The 14,909-nt window shown below is 42.3% G+C and overlaps 1 long non-coding RNA gene across 4 annotated transcripts; it reads left to right on the top strand.

Moving 5' to 3' along the window:
* The first annotated feature begins 2,073 nt into the window (after positions 1 to 2,073).
* Positions 2,074 to 14,144, top strand: LOC132209484 (uncharacterized). 4 transcript variants are annotated; one of them, XR_009445565.1, is made up of 4 exons: positions 2,081 to 2,187; positions 2,323 to 2,711; positions 3,137 to 3,278; positions 7,187 to 14,144. It is a non-coding gene; the product is annotated as an uncharacterized LOC132209484 (long non-coding RNA). The 4 variants fall into 4 exon arrangements; XR_009445566.1 differs by having other exon boundaries at positions 2,083 to 2,187; positions 2,323 to 2,366; XR_009445563.1 differs by having other exon boundaries at positions 2,074 to 2,187; positions 2,323 to 3,278.
* The last annotated feature ends 765 nt before the right edge of the window (positions 14,145 to 14,909 follow it).

The raw sequence follows: 14,909 nt of genomic DNA, 5'->3' as shown, positions 1-14,909 counted from the left end.
TCTCTTCAATAGCCTACCATGTGGAACCTTATCAAAGGCTTTACTGAAGTCCATGTACACCACGTCAACTGCCCTTCCCTCAGCCACATGCTTGGTCACCTTCTCAAAAAACTCAATGAGTTTTGGGAGTCACAACCTGCCCTTGACGAATCCATGCTGACTATCTCCAATCAAATTGTTGCTTGCTAGATGATAATAAATCCTATCTCTTATAATCCTTCCCAAAATGTTTCCTACAACAGATGTAAGGCTCACACGTCTATAATTACCTGGGTCAGCCCCACTGCCCTTCTTGAACAAGGGCACAACATTTGCAATCCTCCAGACCTCTGGTACTGAACCTGTAGATAATGAGGACTCAAAGATCAAGGCCAAAGACTCTGCCACCTCCTATCTGGCTTCCCAGACAATCCTCGGAAAAATCCCATCTGGCCCAGGGGATTTACGAACTTCACACCTTCTAGAATTGATCACACCTCCTCCTTACTAACCTTAATCCTTTCAATTCTAGTAGCCCGTAACTCAGTCACCTCCTCTACAATATTCTCCTGTTCCTCAGTGAAAACAGATGAGAAATAAGCATTTAGCACCTCTCCAATCTCCACAGGGTCCACACACAACTTCCCACTTCTGTCTTTGACTGGCCCTATTCCTACCCGAGACATCGTATTATTCTTCACATACCTATAGAACGCTTTAGGGTTCTCCTTTATTCTACCTGCCAATGTCTGCTCATGTCCCTTCCTTGCTCTTCTTAACTCTCTCTTTAAATCCTTACTAGCTCATCTGTAACTCTCCATCGCCTCATCTGAATCATCTTGTCTCATCGTCACATATGCCTCCCTCTTCTGCTTAACAAGAGATACAATTTCTTTTGTAAACCACAGTTCCCTTACCTTATCGCTCCCTCCCTGCCTGACAGGGACATACTTATTAAGGACAGCAATATCTGTTCCATAAACCAGCTCCACATTTTGATTGTCCCCATCCCTTGCATTTTGCTAACCCATTCTATGCCTCCTAAATCTTGCCTAATCACATTATAATTGCCCTTCCCCCATCTATAACTCTTGCCCTGTGGCATATTCCTAACCCTTTCCATTGCTACAGTAAACATAACCAAATTATGGTCACTCTGTCCAAAGTGCTCACCTACCACTAAATCAAACACCTGGCCTGGTTCATTACCAAGTACCAGATCCAGTGTGGCCTCCCCTCTCGTCGGCCCTTCGACATACCGAGTCAGGAAACCCTCCTGCACACATTGGACAAAAACTGATGCATCCGACATACTAGAGTTATAGCATTTCCATTCAATGTTAGGGAAGTTAATAGCTGCCATAATGACCACCCTGTTCTTTTCACTCCTGCCCAGAATCATTTTGCCAATCCACTCTTCCACATCCCTGGAACTTTGCAGGGGCCTATAAAAAACTCCCAGCAGTGCGACCTCTCCTCTCCTGTTTCTGCTCTCAGCCCATACCACCTCATCAAAAGTTCTTTCAGCCACCGTTGTACTGTCCTTGGCTAACAAAGCCACACCTCACCCTCTTTTACCATCTTCCCTGACCTTAATGAAAGATCTAAACCCTGGAACTTGCAACATCCATTCCTGACCCTGCTCTATCCAAGTCTCTGAAACAGCCAAAACATCGAGGAAAATGACAGAGTAAAAGTTTCCATAAAATACAAGCTGTTTTGCCGTACATTAGGAGAATCAGGAATGGCCCTTTTTTTACCCATCTCGGGATGAACCCTCACCATCACTCACAGAGCTAATGAACAGCAGGAAAAATCTTCACCACTGACGACCTGCACTCACCTATCACCTTCCCACCTACCTTCCCCAGCCCCCACTCTGTTTATGTTTCAGTTCCCGTCCCCTCCCCCATTTCTGAAGAAGGGTCCTGAACCATCAACTTTCCTGCTCCTCTGATGGTGCCTGGCTCGCAGTGTCCCTCCAGCTCCACACTGTGTCATCTGTGACTCCAACACCTGCAGCTATTGCTATCTCCCTGTGAGCGATGTCAGCTTTGGTTCAATCGGAGCACGGGGCGGGGCCAATGGAAGCGGCCTACCCTCCAGCCAATCAGAGCGAGTGAGATGTTTGTCTGTGTGAAAATCATGTGATCGCCTCTGTCCGCGGGCGCAATATCTCTGCGAATGAGGGTTAGCTGCTTTCGGAAGGTACAGTACACGGGATAAAAAGGAAAGCTGCAAAAAAACGGGAGGGAAATACTTTCGGTATTGACTGAGAGGCTTTATTAGCCGTTGATGCATGTCAGAAAACAAATTTTAACATGCCGGTCCCGTGTTTTGCAGCAAACGGAAAAACTGCTACGGACCTGAGGCTGCGATAGGCAGAGGTAATTGCCACCATCTTTATTAGGGGCAGTGATCTTCGGGACTCATGCCGGATCGCCATATTTATAGGTGGCAACCTGCAGTGGAACGCAAGCGCAGCCTTTCTTGCTTGGGAGGGGAGATTAAGACAAGAGAAATGTTTGTTTTTGTTTTTGTTTTTCTGGACTTCTTTCCCAGACTGTGAGACACGGCGTGTATTTCCTGGGAAGGACCTTTGACGCTGGCGGAGTACTGGCTTCAGGCAGTATAAATTGCTGCAAGTTATCCGTTAGATATTTAATGGAGGAGAAATGCCGAAAACGTGTTCAGAACTGCATGTTCAAAAACAAAGTTGCTGGAAAAGCTCAGTAGGTTTGGTAGCATCTGTGAAAGGAAAAAAAATAACGTTTCGGATCCGCTAATCCTTGCTTAGAACTTCATGTTACCTGTTGCACTCTCACTGTAGGAAGTCCTGCTTTAAATATTATGATCTATTAAAGCATATCCGTTTGCCCAGTATTCATATGATTGGGATCAAATCACTGAAAGTGCTCTGAGTCCCCTTGTGCTCCCTCGTCAAATTTATTAATGTCTGACTTCCTCAGTCTGTAATAATGGGTGTATTTTACCTCTGCATCTTTCTGTGTGGGGGAGCAGGGTGCTTTTAAGAGGAGGATTTATACATAACTAACAGAAACCAAGAGAAATGTTTGCCTTTTCCAGACAATCTTGTGTTTTCTGGATTTCTGTCCAGGCCTGACCGTTATTTGTCTCTTGTGGATTTGCTTTACAGGATATTTATTGAGAATAATTTGCAAACCAGGATCCCAATGCAAGTTCTCCATTAAGCGGAGTGATCAGGATCTGAGTATCATTGACACTTAACAGTGAAAGGAAAGAGGTTTAACCATTCTATGCATGGGAGAATACTCCTGGTAAGTTTGTAACTTGAAAGCAGGATATTCAAATTTTTGGTTTGATCACCTCTGGGATAAGTGTTCAGTTCTATACCCTGCAGCTGAGAAAGGAGATATTGGCCTGAGAGGGGTAGATTTGTCCAAACAACACCTCGTCTCTTTGAAAGAACTGTCATATTTAGTCCCAATCGCCCACTTCATGATTTTAGTCTATACATTTTTCATTCTTGAATACCTGCAAACTTCCTTTTAAAATTCCTGATGGGCACAAATTCCAGCACCCCTCCAGGTGGAATCTTCCATTTCCTGACAACTCCATTGATCCTGAAACTGCTGAAGTCTGTGTTGATTCCTGAGGTTTATAAATTACTGCATTTAACGTGAAGATGCTGTTCCCTGAGCTTCCATTGAGCTGCATTGAAACAGTATGGGAGGCTGAGATCAGAGTGGGTGTGAGCATACAATGAAAATGAAAAGGCTGCACTGTGAGTGCTGCTTGGCTAAATGAGAGTGCTTTGGAGTTGGGTGAAACAGAAAGTGAAACTGAAAGATTGAGTGTGATGCTCAGTCTCAGTTTGGGCAGTTCAGAAAGTCTCTCAGTCCTAATGGAAACAGCCAATTGATATTTGATACTGTAAAGAATTTTCTTACAGTTTTTAAAGTATATATTAGCTTAAATAAAGTTAGGGGCTTTAGGTTTATAATAGTAATGTTTGAAATGAAGGGGGAGGACCTAGCTTAATTAAATTCTTTTTAAGGCAGAAACTGGCTTAATCTGGAGAGAAGTCAAAACAGAAGACATCACACCTGTGATGTGCTCCTCTTGCACAATAGAACATAGGCTCTTGATGTTGTGTCGACCTGTGAAACCACACTGAAGCCCATTTAACCCACACTATTCCATTATCATCCATATGTTTATCCAAAGACCACTTAAATGCCCTTAAACTTGGCGAGTCTACTACTGTTGCAGGCAGGGCATTGCACGCCCTTATTACCCTGAGTAAAGAACCTACCTCTGACATCTGTCCGATATCTATGACCCGTCAATCTAAAGCTATATCCCCTCGTGCTAGCCAGCTCCATCTGAGGAAAAAGGACCTCAGTGTCCACCCTATCTAATCCTCATATCATCTTGTATGTCTCTATTAGGTCACCTCTGAACCTTCTTCTCTCTGACGAAAACAGCCTAAAGTCCCTCAACCTTTCCTCATAAGACCTTCCCTCGATACCAGGCAACATTCTGGTAAATCTCCTGTGCACCCTTTCCAATGCTTGCACATCCTTCGTGCAATGCGGTGACCAGAACTCCGAGTGCGGCCGCACCAGAGTTTCGTACCGCTGCAATATGACCTCATGGTTCTGAAACGCAATCCCTCTATCAGTAAAAACAAACACATTGTACACCTTCTTAACAACCCTATCAACTTGTGGAAACTTTCAGGGATCTATGTACATGGACACCGAGATCTCTTTGCTCATCCACACTATCAAGAATCTTACCATTAGCCCAGTACTCTGTATTCCTGTTACTCCTTCCAATGTGAATCACCTCACAGTTTTCCGCATTAAACTCTGGGACATTACCAGTGTCCCTATTGGCTATTTGTGCAGGAAGTGTGTCCATCTGCAGCTACTGGTTAACTGCTTTTCAGAGCTTGAGCTGTGGGTGCAGTCAGTATGGAGCATCCATGGTAACTGAGAAGGTTGTGGTCGCATTCTCAACAGACTGGTCACGCAGCAGGTGAAGATTACACAGACAGCAAGGGAATGGGTGACTATCAGACAAGTAAAAGGCTCAGAAAGGAAGTGCTGGAGTCATCTCCCTCAAATAGATATACTGTTTTGGGTACTGTTCAGTTGGGGGGTCGGGGGTGGGGGAGAGAGGTGGGGGATGTTGGGGTGGCCACTCGGGAAGCAGCATCAGTCGGGTTCATGGCACTCGGAGTAACTCCGCTGCATAGAAGGGGAGGGAAACGATAAATATGACTGTAGAGACAGGGGATTCAATAGTAAGGGATAGAGAGAGACATGAATCCAGGATGGTATGTTGCCTCCCTGGTGCCAGGATTAGCGATGACACGGAGCAGCTTCAGGACATTCTGGAGTGGGAGGGTGAACATCCGATTGTACCAGTGACATAGGAAAACCAAGGGAGGAGGACCTGAAAGCTGAAGATAGGAAGTTAAGAGATACACTAAAATACGAGATCTCAAATGTAGTATTGTCAAGCTTACACCCAGTGCCACATTGTTGTCGGGAGAAGTTTGTGTTGTGTTCAGTTGTACAAGTGACCTTTATTCAGAGCTCTGTTACCGCATGTGTGGGAGAGGCCAGAGTCCACTCCAAACCTGGCTTTCACATGAGGCCTAATTCCCCTCTTAAATACAGCTCAGATTGGAAGAGTGGACAGTGACACTCAAACTTTCCCTGGCTGATTGTGATATTTTTATTCCATTCGCTAGGTGTTATTTACATGCAATATTGTTGTCATTGTTAGCCACACACCCCAAATCAATATACCCAATCCAGTAAGCAAACCATTTTCCTAGGATGGTGACGGCGAGTACGAGGGGGCATAGCTTTAAATTGAGGGGTGAAAGATATAGGACAGATGCCAGAGGTAGTTTCTTTACTCAGAGAGTAGTTAGGGAATGGAACGCTTTGCCTGCAACGGTAGTAGATTTGCCAACTTTAGGTACATTTAGGGTGTCATTGGACAAGCATATGGACGTACATGGAAGAGTGTAGGTTAGACGGGCTTGAGATCGGTATGACAGGTCGGCACAACATCAAGGGCCGAAGGGCCTGTACTGTGCTGTAATGTTCTATGTCGTATGTTCAAACAATCGTGGACAACACTATGTTCAGTCCTAAACCCTTCTATAATCTCCTGAGGTTAGCTCGAAAACTACTTCGTCTGTCTTTGGGACCTTACAATGCTTTTGACAGTTATATTCCTCCTCAGACATTTGCCAGCTGCACCACATTTTTTTGCCAAAAACCAAAATGGTATCTTATCACTAAGAACTTTTCCAAATTCTCTACTAACTGTAGTGTGGATTGTTAGGAATTGTGATTAAGTCTTTTAAACTCAACTCTGATATAAAGTGACTACAATTTGTAATACAGTTGACAAATTGTGGAAAAATCCCTCTCTTACTTCAGCTTAAAAGATCAAACAGTGTTTCTGACTTGCTGCTGCAGTTTACAATCCCAACGATTTGCATTCTGTAAATGATTTTTAAACTGAAGTTTCATTTTCTACTCTAAGCGCTTTCCATTATTACTTTCTTGTTTTAATAAAAAGCATCTATTCCAGTTCCACTGAGTGTGAAATTCAGTCACTTTAGAGCTTTACCAAGCCATGAAACAAAATTTGTTCAGATTTCACAAATAACTAAGGCACTAACCATATCTTCATTTCGGATTTTGTAATCTATCTTTGTCACTCTTCCCTTGATCTTTGGATGTAAGAATTTATTCAAATTATCCGTATCTACATTTCAATTGTTTTATCTCTCTGCAGCCCTGACTTCTCTCTTTATAATCTTCCTTTGCCCCTTCCTATGTTGTTGGTCTTTTCGAGGTTGTGTTTACACCATTTATTGCTTTTCCTTCCATAATGATACAGTGAGCTGCTTTTATTGCTGACAAACATTTGCTCTAGGAATTCAGCTAACCCTTTCACGTTAATTGGTTGTTTGCATTTCTGGTTACAATTACCTAAACAGTTCAGAATGCTGTAGGATCAGACTTTTGCTTCTACTTTTTATTAAGTAACAAACTTGTGATTGTGGCTGAACCAGGCCTTTAAAAACTGCCTCTTGTTAAAATGCTTATGTGTTTTGAACTGTCTGTTTACAGAAACCCAAGTAAATTCCCTAATGTTCCTTCTCAACAGGACTCTTTTATACCCCCCACAGGACCTTTTGTGATCTAATCCCGTAACAGTGTGAGCTGCTACAATGCACGTGCTAGTAAAAGCATAAGAGGACAGATGAGATGAGTGCATGGCTGGAGCTATAACTTAAAAGGTTTGGATTCCTGAGGCATTGAGACTGTTTGTTTGTTTCTGGGGAAGGTGGGACATGCACAAGCTTGAACAATTGTCCAGGGCAGAGCTGGGACAGATATTCTTGTTGATGCTTTTGCTAGTTCCACTGGTGAGGATTTAAACTCGTATGACAGGGGAATGGGAACCAAAGTATAGCTTTAGCAGTAAAAGACTCAAATCAGCAAATGGGATTTGAAATTAGTTCATGATGTTGTCGGTGGCTGAAAGATTAAAAGAAAGAAGGATTAATCAAGATCAAATCTCTTTTCATACATCAGTCCTGTGATCCCAGGAATTGGTCTGGTGAACCTTCTTTACGATCATTCAGTAGCCAGGCCATCCTTCCTCTGGAAAGGAGAACAAAGGTGCACACGACTCCAGGTGTGGTCTCACCAAGGCCCTTATAGAAAGATATCCCTCTTCCTGTACTCGAATCCTCTCACAATGAAGGCCGAAATATCATTTGCATTCTTCACTACTTGCTGCTGCCTGTTTCCTAAAAGAGAATAGGAGAGAAACACGGAACTAAATGGGGTCAGACACTCGGGTAACATTGTGTTCAACAATGTCCCCATTGTAGCGGTGCTGGCCATCAAGCACCTATTGAAGCTAGGCCCGTTTTCTGGCACTCGGTGTGTAACCTGTATTTTGGTGCAGTGGATGATCATCTCAACACTTCTTCAAGATTGCAATGGTTCCTGCATCTATCACCATTTCAGATGCTGCCAGATCTGCTGAGTATCTCTATCATTTTCTGTTTTTATTTCAGATTTCAGGTATTTTTCTGCATCTTAGTCCTTCAGAAGGATCAGAGGGTATGGAGAGAAAACAGGAATTGGATTCATTTTCAGATGAATAAAATGCCTGCCCTTCATGTCTGTCCAAACTCTATCTCTTTTTGTAGTTTTGGACAAACGCTGACTGTTTCCCTTCCCTGAAGGACATTTAATGAACCAGTTCAGTTTTACTGATAATCCAGCAGTGCCCCTCAGTGTTGCATCCACAATTGATCAGATTAATTTCTGAGTTTGACAATCTTTGTGTGTGTTCTTCTGGTTTCTCTCTCTCTCTCTCTACTTTTTTTTTTCTTCAGTTTGAAATTGTGATTGCATTCAGAGAAATCAAACAAAACCACATCCAGATCTGACACTCAATCTGTTTGTCGTAACCTAATTATCTCAGGATTTTGAACATTAAAGGAAGAAGCACTGTTCACACCAGGGAGAAATGCGTATTGTCTGTGTGTCGAAGATTCTGTGAAGATTCATCTGAAATGCCCAAACACCAGCACGGTCACACTGGGGAGAGACTGTGGTAATGTGGGGATTGTGGGAAGGGATTTATTTACCCATCCCAGCTGGAAATGCACCAACGCAGTCACACTGGGGAGAAACTGTTCATTTGCTCTGATTGTGGGCTGGGATTCACTCAGTCAAGCAACCTGCTGAAACACCAACGAGTTCACAGTGGGGACAGACTGTTCACATGTTCCGAGTATGGGAAGGGATTTGCTCACTCAACCAACCTGCTGAGACACCAGCGAGTTCACTCTGGGGACAGATCATTCACTTGTTCTATGTGTGGAAAGGGATTCACTCAATCATCCCAACTGTTAACACACCAGCAAGTTCACCACAACCACATTTGAAGGATTTTGCCCTTAAATCAAGGAATGAACTTTGATCTTTGGGCTGTTTGTACTGGTGTCATTAGTCCCTGCTCAAAACTTGATCTTCTCTTGGGAAATAAGGTAGGGCAGGTGACTGAGGGGTCAGCAGGGGGAACAATATTTTGGGGCCTATGATTATATCTCTATTAGTTTTAAAATAATTATGGAAAAGGATAGACTTTGGTCGAAGAGTCAAAGTTTTAAATGAGGCCAATTTTGACACTACTATGCTTCTTAAAAGCACAGTAAGACCGCCTATGTGTGGGAATGCACGAGATGGGTGAGATACAAAAAAGTATTTTACATCAGTATTTACTGTGATAAAGGATACAAAAGCTAAAGAACTTAGAGAAATGAATGTGTATCTTGAAAAGTTCCATGTTGTAGAGGAGGTGGTGCTGGATGCCATACAGAGCATAAAGGTGGATAAATCCCCAGGACCTCTTCAGGTGTATTCTCGAACTTTGCGGGAAGCTAGGCTTGCGATTGGGCCCCTTGCTCAGATATTTGCACCATTGACAGTCATAGGTGAGCTGTTACACTGGAGGTTGGCTAATCTGGTGCCATTGTTTAAGAAAGGTGGTAACATAAAACCAGGGAACAATAAATTTTTAGTGAGCCTGATGTCAGTTGTGGGTAAGTTGTTGGAGGGAATTCTGAGGGATAGGATTTACATATATTTGGAAAGCGTGGACTGAATGGGGAATAGTTGACATGGCTTTGTCCATAGGAAATTATGCCTTACTAACTTGATTGAGTTTTTTTGAAGAAGTTAGAAACAAGATTGATGGCAGAGCGGTGGATGTTTTCGATATTCCTCATGGTCGACTGATTAACAAGGTTAGATCACATGGAATCCAGGGAGAGCTGGCCATTTGGAAAGGCCTTTGACCTGCAGTATGCTGCAAGGATTGGTACTTAGTAACTATAACTCCTACATTCACATCCAAATCATCTTTATAAATGACACACCACTGGTCACAGGCCTCCAGTCGACAAAGCAACCCTCCACCAGCACTCCGTCTTCTACCTTCAAGTCAGATCTGTTTCCAAATGACTGGTTCTCTCTGTATTCCATCTGATCTGACCTTGCTAATCAGTCTACTATGAGGAACCTTGTCAAACGCCTTAGTGACATCCATATAGAACACATCCACCTCTTTGCGCTACTCAATCCTCTTTGTTCCTCCATCAAAAAAAATCAAGTCAGTGAGACATGATTTCCCACACACACAGCCATGTTGATTATCCCTAATCAGTCCTTCCCTTTCCAAATATTTCAAGTACTATCCCTCAGGATTCCTAGAACGACTTTCCCACCACTAATATCAGGCTCACTGGCCTATAGTTCCCTGGCTTTTCCTTACCACCTTTCTTAAATAGTGGCACCACATTAGCCAACTTCTGGTCCCTCACCTGTGACTATCGATGATACAAATATCTCAGCAAGGGGCCCAGCAATCACTTGCCTAGCTTCCCTCCGAGTTCTCGGATACACCTGATCAGGTCCCAGGAATTTATCCACTTTTATACGTTTTAAGCATCACTACCTCTGTAATATGGATAATTTTCAAGATGTTGCTATTTATTTCCCCACAGTCCATATCTTCCATATCCTTTTCTGTAGTAAATACTGATGCATAATACTTGTTTTATTATATTCCCCATTTCTTGCAATTCCACACATAGGAGGCATTGCTGCTTTTTAAGGGGCCCTATCTCTCCATCGTTATCCTTTTTGTTCTTAATCTATTTGTAGAATCCCACTGGATTTTCCTTAATACTATTTGCCTAAGTTACCTCATGTTCCCTTTTTGCCCTACTAATTTCCCTCTTAAGTATACTATTGTCATTATACTCTTGTAAGCATTCACTCGATCTCTGCTGTCTATACCTGACATGTCCTTCCTCGTTTTTCTTGACCAAAACCTTGATTTCTCTAGTCATCCAGAATTCCCTATACCTACCAGCATTGTCCTTCACCCGAACAGGAGTATACTGTCCCTGAACTCTCGTTATCTCTTTTTTTTGAAGGCTTCCCACTTTCTAACTTTCTGTTTTACCTGCGAACATCTGCCCCAATCAACTTTTGAAAGCTCTTGTGTAATACCATTAAAATTGGCCTTCCTCCAATATAGAGCTTTAACTTTCAGATCCGGTCTACTCTTTTCCATCACTATTTTAAAACTAATAGAATTATGGTCACTGGCCCCAAAGTCCTCCCCTGCTGATACCCTAGTCACCTGTCCTGCTTTATTTGCCAACAGCAGGTCAAGTTTTGCACCTTCTGTAGTCGGTACATCACATACTGAATCAAAACATTTTCCTCTACACTCTCAGCAAACTCCGCTCCATCCAAGCCTTTTAGACCATGGAATTCCCAGTCTGTTTGGAAAGTTAAAATCCCTTCCATCACCACCCTGTTATTCTTCCAGATAACTTCTTTCAAAATTATTTGTCAGATTCCTGCTGACTAATGGGGGTGGCTATAGTATAATCCCAATAAGGTGATCATCCCTTTCTTATTTCTCAGTTCCACCCAAATAACTTCCCTGGATGTATTCTCAGATATATCCTGCCTAAGTAACGCCGTAATGTTATCCTTGCTCAAAAATGCCACTTTTCCCTCCTCTCTTGCTTTGCTTCCCCCTCCCCCTTCGACTTTCTATCCTTTCTATAGGAACTATATCTTAGAACATTAAGCTGGCAGCCCTGTCCACCTCTGAGCCTTGCCTCTGTAATTGCAATGATAACCCAGTTTCATGTTTCCAATCTTGCCCTGAGTTCCTCTGCCTTAGCTGTTAGGCCTCTGGCATTGAAATAAATGGCGTTTAATTTATTAGTCCTTTCGCATTAATCTCAATAACAAATACGTAACTGTAGAGTAGGTTTTGAAAATGATAACGTTTTATTGCTGTAGATCAACACATTCACACTGGGTAAAGACAATCCACCCGCAGTGTGTGAAAAGGGATTCCCTAGTTCATTAGGACGGGTTTTCATAGAATTCGGAGTATTCCTACAGTATGGAAACAGGCCCTTCGGCCCAAGAATTCCACACAAAACCTCAGAGCATCCCACCCAGACACATTTCCCCGTAGCCCACCTAATGTACGCATCACTGAACACTCTGGGCAATTTAGCTTGGCGAATCCACTAACCAGCACGTGGGAGGAAACCAGAGCACCTAGAGGAAACCCACGCAGCCACAGGGAGAATATGCCAACAACCACACACTCGGTTGCCCAAGGGTGGAATCAAATCCAGGTCCCTGGCACTGTGAGGCAGCAGTGCTAACCGCTGAGCCACTGTGGTTAAACACCAATGAGTTCCCAAGAATCTGTAGGAATTTTTGTTGCTCGTATTATCTGTATTCAAGTCATGTTATCTGGGCTTGTTTCTCATGATGTTTGAAAACACCACATGTCTGGTTACCTTGTTGGGAGAAAAAATGATATAAATTTTATTAAAACTACTGTGCATTGGATCTTTATCTCAAAAGCAGACTAATTTATTTTGAAAGGGGAGATGGAGAGCCTATCTCCTCTATCCTCACCTCCAACAAGTGCGAGGAACCTGTGGTTTTTATTTTTCACTCAATGACAGTCAGTACATTTCATATGAGCAACTGGGAACCGAGTCATCCCAAAATGCTTGAAACTTAGTGTACTAATGGTACACTATTACAATAATAACCATTACAATTCTTTTCTGAACCTTTTGAAGTTTTACAACATCCGTCCTTCAGCAGGAAGAGTAGAATTACACACAGCGGTTACACCTAAACTGGAATGGGAACTGCATCCTTGTGGGAGCTGGGGATGGGTTTCCAGTACTGTTGGGGGTCATGTAAAAAGTTTAGCAGTGGGCTGAAATCCAGAGAATGTTCAAAAATAATAATGGCCAAAAAGAGAAGAAACAAGAGAGTCTGGAAGGCATTGTCATTGGGCAATTAAGATATAAGCGAGTTTGCCACGGGTGAATGGTATTTAATGCTTGGAGTCAGATGAATAAGGCAGATGATTTGAGGATACAAATTAGTGGGGTCATAAAGCCATTGCTGTCACTTGGACATGGTTAGCAGCTCAGTATTCCAGGATACAGGGCCTTCATGCAAGGCAGTGGAGGTGGTAAAGGAGGAGGAAATATTGTTATTTTGCTTCGGGAATCTATATAGCAATAAGGACAGGTGACATTTTTGAAAACCCCTTTAAATAAATAAGGAGACAGATTTTGAGAAAGTGTAGAAGTAGCAGGATTATGGTAGCAGAGACTTTCAACTTCCTCAACATTAATGGAGTCGTCATAATGTGAAGGATTTATCAGAATTTTTAAAATACATCCAGGAGAGCATTTTTTCAGCCACTAAGTAGAAGTCCCAACAAGGAAGGGGAAGGCCCTGGACTTGACTTTAGGTTACAAAGTTGAGCAAGTGGTTGAAGTTTCAGTGGGATAGCATTTTGCAGGTAGTTATTATAACTATTCGATTCAGGATTTGTATGGAAAAGGACAAGGATGGGTCTAAAGTCCTAAACTGTTGCTGAAGTTATGAAGAAAGTAAATGGAATTTTGGCCTTAACTGCGAGGTGTTAGTGTTTTGAGGATCGGGACATCTTGTAACAACTGTATTGGATGTTGGTGAAGCCATATTGGTTTAGCTACTCGTATTTAAGAAAGGATATGCTGGCGTTGAATGCGGTGCAAAAGAGATTCGCTAAGCTGATTCATGGGATGTAAGGGTCATCAAGAATAGCTGGAGGAAGGGAATTTGCAAAGGGAAAATACTAAATAAACAGGTGGTGCCCAGTGTTGGGCTCATACTCACAACTCTGCACTTAAACAGCGTATGTTCCAACAACTGAGTTAACTTGGCCTTCCACAGTCAATGTTCAAATCCTGCTTTATAAGGTGACAAATGGGTTTTTCACTGACGCCGCTGCAGTCCAAGGAAGTAAAAGGTAACTGCTTTAGAAAATCCCAAGGTTCCAATCTATTCTTCTCATTCACATTGCAATCCATTTTCAGTACTTGCTCCAGGATTTAACATTCAAAATTAATTTCGTGATGTTGTTGCCCTCATCTTTAAGTGCCCTGTATAACTCCAGTCACTCGGTCGAATGGTGAAAAAGTCTGTTTCAATAAACCAATTTTTTTCAGCTACAGTCTAAGAAATGTTCCTTTATTTGCTGAATCTCACACAACATTTTCTTTCTTCTGTGTGTCAACAACTTTTGCCAATTCTCATGTTACGGACTACATTTTCAGAATCTTTTTAACCAGAGGTTTCTGGTGCAGTTGTAAGACTTCATATTAAATGGTACAAAAAACCAAACGGGCTTAAAAGATGAGAAAGGAAATACATTTTTGTATTTTTGCGTGAAGACGGTTCAGTTACTGTGTGCTTGTTTCATATAAAATGGATGATTGAAGTGTTCACAGTGCACTATTTAAATAGCAGATACGAAGACCTTGTGAGCAAGCATTTAAGACATTTGACACATTGAGGGAATTAATTTAGAAACCCAAAATGTCCAGAAAATGTGCTGGATAAATTCAGCAGGTCTGTTATTTTCGCTCTTTTCGATTCAGGATGGGTATGGAAAAGGACAGAAATGGGTCTAAAGTCCTCTGCGGGTGCTGCAAATGATTAAGAGAGAAGATCGAATTTTAGCTTTAATTGCTACATAGTTGTGACAATTTTTAACAATTATGTAGGATGTTAGTGAAGCCATTCCTGCGGAGAGAAAGAAATAGTGCAAATATCTTGAAACTAACATGATTTCACTTGTCTCATTGCCAGACCTCCTATGTTTCTTTCACACTTTCTGTTAAACAGCAAGAAGTTCTTTTCTTGAGAAGAGAAAAGCTTGAGAGGTAACCTGAGAGAAATTGGAGACTCTGCAGGGATTTGAGGCAAAAATGG

This window comes from Stegostoma tigrinum, unplaced genomic scaffold, assembly GCF_030684315.1.
Source record: "Stegostoma tigrinum isolate sSteTig4 unplaced genomic scaffold, sSteTig4.hap1 scaffold_99, whole genome shotgun sequence".
NCBI lineage: Eukaryota > Metazoa > Chordata > Chondrichthyes > Orectolobiformes > Stegostomatidae > Stegostoma > Stegostoma tigrinum.
This window is presented reverse-complemented; position numbering and strand designations above follow the sequence as displayed.